Below are 7,133 nucleotides of genomic sequence, written 5' to 3'. Positions count from 1 at the left end.
TCTGTGGCTGGGTGAAGATACGTGAGCTTTAGTGAATTGTGTCAATTAAAAGTATTAATTGATACTTTCTAGAAACTTCTTAAGAGACAAGGCAAACTTTTTCTTTGGTTCTCTGTCCCTTTTCCATCCTCCCTGCTACCAGGATCACAGGTGTGATTCTTGGAAAGCTATTCTGGACCATGAAAGCAGAAGACAGTCCTGTAGTGATGCAGAAGGCAGCTGGGATTCTGAGGATCCTATCTGCCCCAAATCACTGGCATTGGAGGGTTTTTGTTTGTTTGTTTGGTTTGGTTGTTGCTGTTGCTGTTGTTGTTTGTTGTTTGTTTTTCGAGACAGGGTTTCTCTGTATAGCCCTGGCTGTCCTGGAACTCACTCTGTAGACCAGGCTGGCCTTGAACTCAGAAATCCACCTGCCTCTGCTGCCCAAGTGCTGGGACTAAAGGCATGGGCCACCACTGCTCAGCCATTTTTTTTTTTTAACATGAGAAAGACAACAATTTTTTTTTTTTTTTTGGAATTAGCCAGCGATTGAGTTTTACACTTCTTACCCAGCCTTTATTATCTGTTATTCAGATCCCAAAAGCCCTTCAAGGTAGGCATTGTGCAGTTTTACAGTGAATGGAGAAAGCTTTGTGGCTGTGGAATAGAAGCTACGGACTCCTCCATCCTAACACCAAAGCAATCCTCCACGGCGTTCTCTGCTGCCCCCTACTGCCTCTCTTCACTCTCACCCTTCTTTTCCACACTGCAAGGCAGAAGATGCTCTTGAACACGAGGACACTCAAAGCAGCCACTTTGCAGTTCTTGTGGCCTGCAATGTACATCATATTCTGCTTCAGGAAGCCAAAGGCTAAAGAAGCTAAGTACATTGGCTGAGGTCACATAGTACAGGACAAATGGAATCCACACCTGGCCTTATTTGACCAGTGACTTTTACAGACAGAAGAATGTCAGGCAGAAAACACAGTGTACTGAGGGAGTAGGCATTAGGGAAGTGAGATGATAGATCAAGGAAGAAGAAAATGTGGCAGGAGGGTCAGACGAGGGTCACCTGCTTCCCTCAGTTGTCACCACCGGTCTCAGTCACCCTCTTGACATTCAAGAAAAGGGAGGGAGGATTTCTCATTCTATCAAGGTGAGCTGCTGACCTGACCTTTAATATCAATGTGGCTAGCTACACTCTGGAGAGCAGGGACTGGGCTGGCAATACCAAGGCAGGCTACTAAATGTATTGCCTCAAAGAATGAAAATAACAGATCTCAAAGTCTTAGACATGAGGCTGAAGAGTTCCATCTTTGTCTTAGTCAGAGGATTTGGAGGGGATCTCACTTGAGATGGAGCCAAGTGGATCTCACTCAGATGGTAGCTGGATATTTTTACTTTGGGTGAGGAAATAATAACCACTTAAGTTGATTCAAAGCTACTGAAAGGTTGGAAGAGAGGTCTTTCTGGTAGGTAAGAGAACCAGTCACTCGTTTTTGCTGCCACCTCACCTCTCAAGGTCCCAAGGTTTCAGCTTCTAATCCAAGTTTGTCAGAGATATTTTTCTCCAGAACAAACACAACACCCTTCTAAAAACCAGTATTGATATAGTGTTTTGCAGATGTTGAGAAGTTTTATAAGAATTTTACATTTCGCCCGGGGCCACTGCCGAAGTGAGCTAAGGCTGGAGCTAAGTCCCTGGTTTAGCAGAAAGCATACAGAAAGAAGATAATTCCAATTCTCAAGTATTCGAGCTGCGAGAAAAACTGTAGCTGATCGGTGCTCTCACAAACAAACCTGAAGAGCAAGTATGGAACTTCCCATCAGATCTTTCAGCAGTGCCAGAATTTTCACATCTTCTTACAGACCAAAATGAGACCCGACTAAAACCTTTCTCCCTGCCTGGGATATCTAGCATCAGAGATCTTCAGGATTTATTCCACAAGATGTGGATGGGATGCTGACCTACCAGCAACTCTGGATTTCCCTAGGCTCTGCCATGCCAAGACCAGAGAGCTTGAGAGCATTTGATTTGCATGGAGATGGGAAATACTCTTTCCTGGAGCTAAGAGTAGCTTTAGGTATCTAGTCTCATCAGGCATATTTGAAATGGATGTGTAGCCTGGACTACCTAAAATCTACTTACCTAAAAAAGACAAAAACAAAACAAAACAAAAAGCAAAAAACCCAAACAAACAAAAACCCAACCTCTTGATTAACTCATCAGCCCTCCAGCCCTTCTTACTACTGTAGCAAACACATTGTCACCTTTTTTTTTTTATGGTTTTTCGAGACAGGGTTTCTCTGTGTACTCCTGGCTGTTCTGGAACTCACTTTGTAGACCAGACTGGCCTCGAACTCAGAAATCCACCTGCCTCTGCCTCCCGAGTGCTGGGATTAAAGGCATGTGCTACCACCACCCGGCACATTGTCACCTTTTAACTTGTTTGAAAACACTATTTAAAAAAAAAATTTTTTTTTTTTTTTAATTTACTTGAGGGTCGGACTGTGAGAAGCCATGGGACAGCTCCAGGGGTGAAGAAGTACATTCTGAGGTCCCTGTGGACCTGCAGGGAGCCAGCTTGGGGGTCCTGACGCGCAAAGATGCCGACACCAGCAGGTTCTCACTCTTGGGCACCACAGGCAGCACTGAATGCTGAGGAAGAGCTGAGAACAGAGTGGACCCATGGGCGGGCTCTAGCCCTGGGGGCGAAGGGAAAAGGGCAGGAGGAGGGTTCTGGCTGGTTACCTTCCAGTCAGAGGTTAGATACTCAGGGCTTGTTAGGGGAAGACCTACTTCACTGCTCCAGCACAGCGGATCCTGATGAGAAGAGGCAGTCCGTTGTTTTAAGGCGTTTATTGTAGAAAGACAGAAAGAGGAAGAGAGTAAAGAAGCAGAGATTGGCCATGGCCATGTGGAGACAGGGGGAATGGAAGGAGGGGCAAAAGGGCGAGAGGTGAGAGGAAGAAAGTAGAAGCAATAGGGTAAGAGAAAGAGGAGGGGGCAAACAGCTCCTTTTATAGTGGGCTCAGCCTGGCTGTTGTCTGATAACGATGGGGGTGGAGTCCAGACAGAATACCAGGAGCTTGGTTCAAGGCCTGTGCTTGACCGGGGACCAGGCTGTCTGTGCATAGCTCACCACCCTACAAAAGTCCTCTCGTCTCTTTCCTGTTTTTGAGGGAAAGAGAATTTACCTTTAAAGCTGGAAAGTGTGTATATAAAGAGATAATAAGTCACTATTTATATTTCATATGAATTTGCCTTAAATTAACTGCACTTTATAGAGCCTCAGAATATCTTTTCTTTGAAGGATGAGTCTCTTCTGCTTGTAAATATATAAAATGAAAGATTGTTCTTATTGTGTAGAAAGTCAGGAGATTGACTTTGAATGGAATGAATGACTGACTTGTTATGAGTAATTGACAGTCTGCTCTGGGTGGCAACTGCAACTCCTCTTCACATCTCCTTAAGGCAACCCTCAAATGCTTGGGTACCACCATAGGCTTTGAAGCCAGGGCATCCGTTCAGGTATGGATGTTGTGCAGAGGGTGCCAGTTCAAAGGTCAGGAAAGTCAGATTTTGGGCCACTGCTCCTATTCCTAACCTAAGAACCAGAGAGGTCTTACTGGGATTTCCCTCATTTTTAATTATTTTTCAAGGAGTATGAGCATAAAAGTTACTCGGTGGGAAATTATGTTTTCCCCTCAAGAAGTGGGTCTTCTCTACCCACCCACTCCAGACTACCTTAAGGTTGTAACTGCGTACCTTCAACACCATATCCAGTCTGGAATGGGAAGGTTCATGTCCTTGTCACTATCCCAAACTAGTTTCCTAGAGCACTAGAGAAAAGCTCTGAGTACCCTTTGATTTTACCTTTAGACTAACCAAGAACTTGCTCTATTTCTTGGCAGGACGCCTAAAGCCAAAATGTGGTCAGATGAAACACGAAATCATATTCTTTCTTCCTAATTGTTCACTCGGAGGGAGCTATGGGTTTTCTGTCCAGAGGATTCCACTTGGAGCAGGAGTGCTTGGAGCAGGAGCCTGCTGCTGCTGCTGCTGCTGCTGCTGGAGCCGTTTTCCCAGGTCTACAGAGCATCTGTGATGCTTCCCCTTTAAGCCCTTTACATGCTTTGTGGGCAAGCCAGGACAGGTCTAACGAGAAGGAAATCACCATTCACCAACATGTTGAGAACACTCCCAGTGCTCTTAGGAGTCTCTGGGCAACTCCAGCAGAAGACCTTACAGAACCGCAGGTTGCCGTAGCCAGTCAGGGAAACAGTGGAGAAGCTGTTGTGATGGCAGGGCTTCTTTAGTAAAGATCATTGCTGTTGAATGTTGTTCAATTGCCCTGTCAGCTATAGATACAGTCTGGTACCTTTGGCCTTTAAAGACATTTGGTTTTCGCTTTGCTTTGCCTTGCTTTTTGCATTTTGTTTCTTTTATGTGCTATTCAGCTTAGTGTTGGCTTTGTTCCATGAGACATTAAAACTCAGTGAAGGCAAAATAAAGATTTCCTGTGCATGAGTCTCCTTAGCTCATGTTTCTCTCTCTTTAAATTTTTGCCTTAATGTTTGCCTTGCTCATCTATGCTGTCACCTTCTTGGAAAGGTTAAAAATACAGTTCAAACATTATCCTGACTCTTTAAGCTACTCTTGTTCTTCCAGCTGCCTTCCGTACTCAGCCTCTTTTTAATATATTATATATATATATTATATTGTATATATTATATATAATATATATTAAATAAATGAATATATATTTATATATTCAGATTTTGTAATGACCAAATAAAGTTCTAGCAATAAATTGAAAAAATGTATATTTCTTTTCTTCTTATAAAATTCTAAACAATGCAACAGGCAGGTGGCCAGGTAGACATTCCTAGGCCTCAGTTGGTTCATCTGGGCTTGCTCCACAGGAAGAATTTGCAGCTTGATGAGGGGTCCTTTGGAGGACCTTGTGGCTTGGCACATATGTAGAAATGGCAGCCCAGGGCTGCAGAGATAGCTCAGTGGTTAAGAGCATTGATTGCTCTTCTGAAGGTCCTGAGTTCAAATCCCAGCAACCACATAGTGGCTCACAACCATCCGTAGGATGGGGTGTCTAAAGACAGCTACAGTGTACTTACATATAATAAATAAATAAATAAATAAATATTTTTACAAGCAAGCAAGCAAGCAAGAAAGAAAAGAAGAAAGAAATGGCGGCCCAGGTTGGGTCCTGGCTGTTTTGTTTTGTTTTGTTTTGTTTTTGTTTTTGTTTTTGTTTTTCACAATCAGCATCACACGTGGCTCCCTGTGGCCTCTGCAGAGGGGCGTGGGTGAGGGCCCACTCAGCACAGATTTCCAGAGTGCCTCCTTCTCATTTCTAACCTCAGAAACCTTGGCCTGCTTCTCCGTGTTTGTGGCTATCCCTTCCAGAGTCGTTGGAGTTACAAGAGTGCTCACCAGAGGCAGCTTAGGTAGTTCCACACCAGGAGAAGTCTGGGAAAGGCTAACAGAAGGCTGAAAATAATTCATCAGGTTTTTCTGGTGTTTTCTGGAACTACCTTGATGCTTTCGAGGTCTGGATGAGTGCCTGTGGGCTGGACTTGTTTGCTGGGCTGCAGGACTGGCTGCCACCACATAGGTTCTTGTTCACAAGGCACTAGGAAGCCAAGAATCTTGAGCTGGGTACCTGCAAACTCGGGGTGAAAACGGGTGCACAGAGCTGGGCACTGCTTTGCTGGCATACAGGACACATTCAAGACAGCATTCACAGGGCAGTGGTCAGAGCCCATCACCTCAGGGAGCAGGAAGGTATTTTGGAAAGTGTCTACAATTAGAGTCCTGTCTCCCAGTATGTAGTCAAGTCGGGTGCCATAGTTGAGATTGCGGGCACTACTTAGATCACTGACCAGCAGGTAAAGGCCCTCTCCTGTTTTGGATAGAAATAGAGATAGCTATCCATGAAAGGCCCTATATGGGACCCAGCCTGGTATTCCGGGTTACTGAGCAAGCCATCCATCCACTTACGACCCAGGTCTTCTTGAAAGCACCCCAGACCGCCAGCATCACAGTGATCAATGGGACAGTGCGCTATATTCATGTCCCCCAGGATTATCACATGACTGTCGGCTGCCAGGAGTGCTTCTGCTCAGCTGCTCCGGGTTCCCAGGATCCGCACGTGGGCAGTATACCCTGATCAGGGTCAAAGGCTTCTCCTTCCCTTCCTGTGTGAAGATCTTGTGCTGTGTACTGGCAGCTCGGCCCTCGCTATCCAGAGCCTACAGCTGCTCTTGGTGAACTCGGTCATGTTTCCATAGCAACCGACATGCCCGTTCAGGTTGGCAAACCGGCCACTCAGGCCTTCTTCAGCAGCCACGGGTTGTAACACTGTCCTTACAGAAAGTAGCTACACCAGAATAGCCATTCCGGCTGTGACTGAAGCTGAAATAGGAGTTACAGCCCTCAACAAAAGCCAAGGGCTCCGTCAGCGCATCTCTGCTCACTTTGGTCTTCTGCAGACAGATGATATCGGCATCCAGCTCCTCTAAAATGTGTCTCAAGGCCGTGGGACAGTTGCTGGGCACCTTGCATCCTAGACCTTGCAGAGGTCTCCAGACCCCATTGATGTTTCATCTTACCATGCATAACATTTTGATAAGCTGTACTGCTTCATGAAGAATGTATAGGCATCGGCAAATTGCTGGAAGCTAACAAATTCACATCTTCCTCGTGCGTTGGCTCAGCTGTCTCGTGCAGCAGACCACTGGACTGCTCACAGGGCCTTCACCTTCAGTTCTCTTTGGAGGGAGATGAGCTATGGTGGAAACTGAGAGGGTGGTGTAGATTCCAAAGAGGAAGGAAAGCTGGATTGATTGTACATGCTTGTAACCCCAGCACTCAGGCGGCTGAGGCAGGGGGGTTACGATGAGTTAAAGACCTATCTGGGCTACAGAGCAAGACTCTGTCCAAACACCAGAGAAGAGTAAGTGATGAGAGGGGCATCTACGGTCCTTTTCTTCTGGCCACACGCAGAAGAAGATCTCCTGTGTGCCTGATCACCTTTTCCCTCTATTCAGAAGTCTCCCTGATGCATCACATTAGTTAAAACCTGGATTTCCAAAGACTATTACTCAAAAGCAAAATGATGTTCTTTCTACCA

General features: G+C 45.6%; 1 pseudogene; it reads right to left on the bottom strand.

The window, feature by feature from the left end:
- Positions 1-4,884: 4,884 nt before the first annotated feature.
- LOC110295501 lies at positions 4,885-6,624 on the bottom strand (annotated as a pseudogene).
- Positions 6,625-7,133: the final 509 nt, after the last annotated feature.

The sequence above is a fragment of the Mus caroli genome, chromosome 5 (assembly GCF_900094665.2).
Source record: "Mus caroli chromosome 5, CAROLI_EIJ_v1.1, whole genome shotgun sequence".
In the NCBI taxonomy this organism is placed as follows: domain Eukaryota; kingdom Metazoa; phylum Chordata; class Mammalia; order Rodentia; family Muridae; genus Mus; species Mus caroli.
The sequence above is the reverse complement of the archived record's forward strand: the minus strand, read 5'-3'. Positions and strand labels throughout refer to the sequence as shown.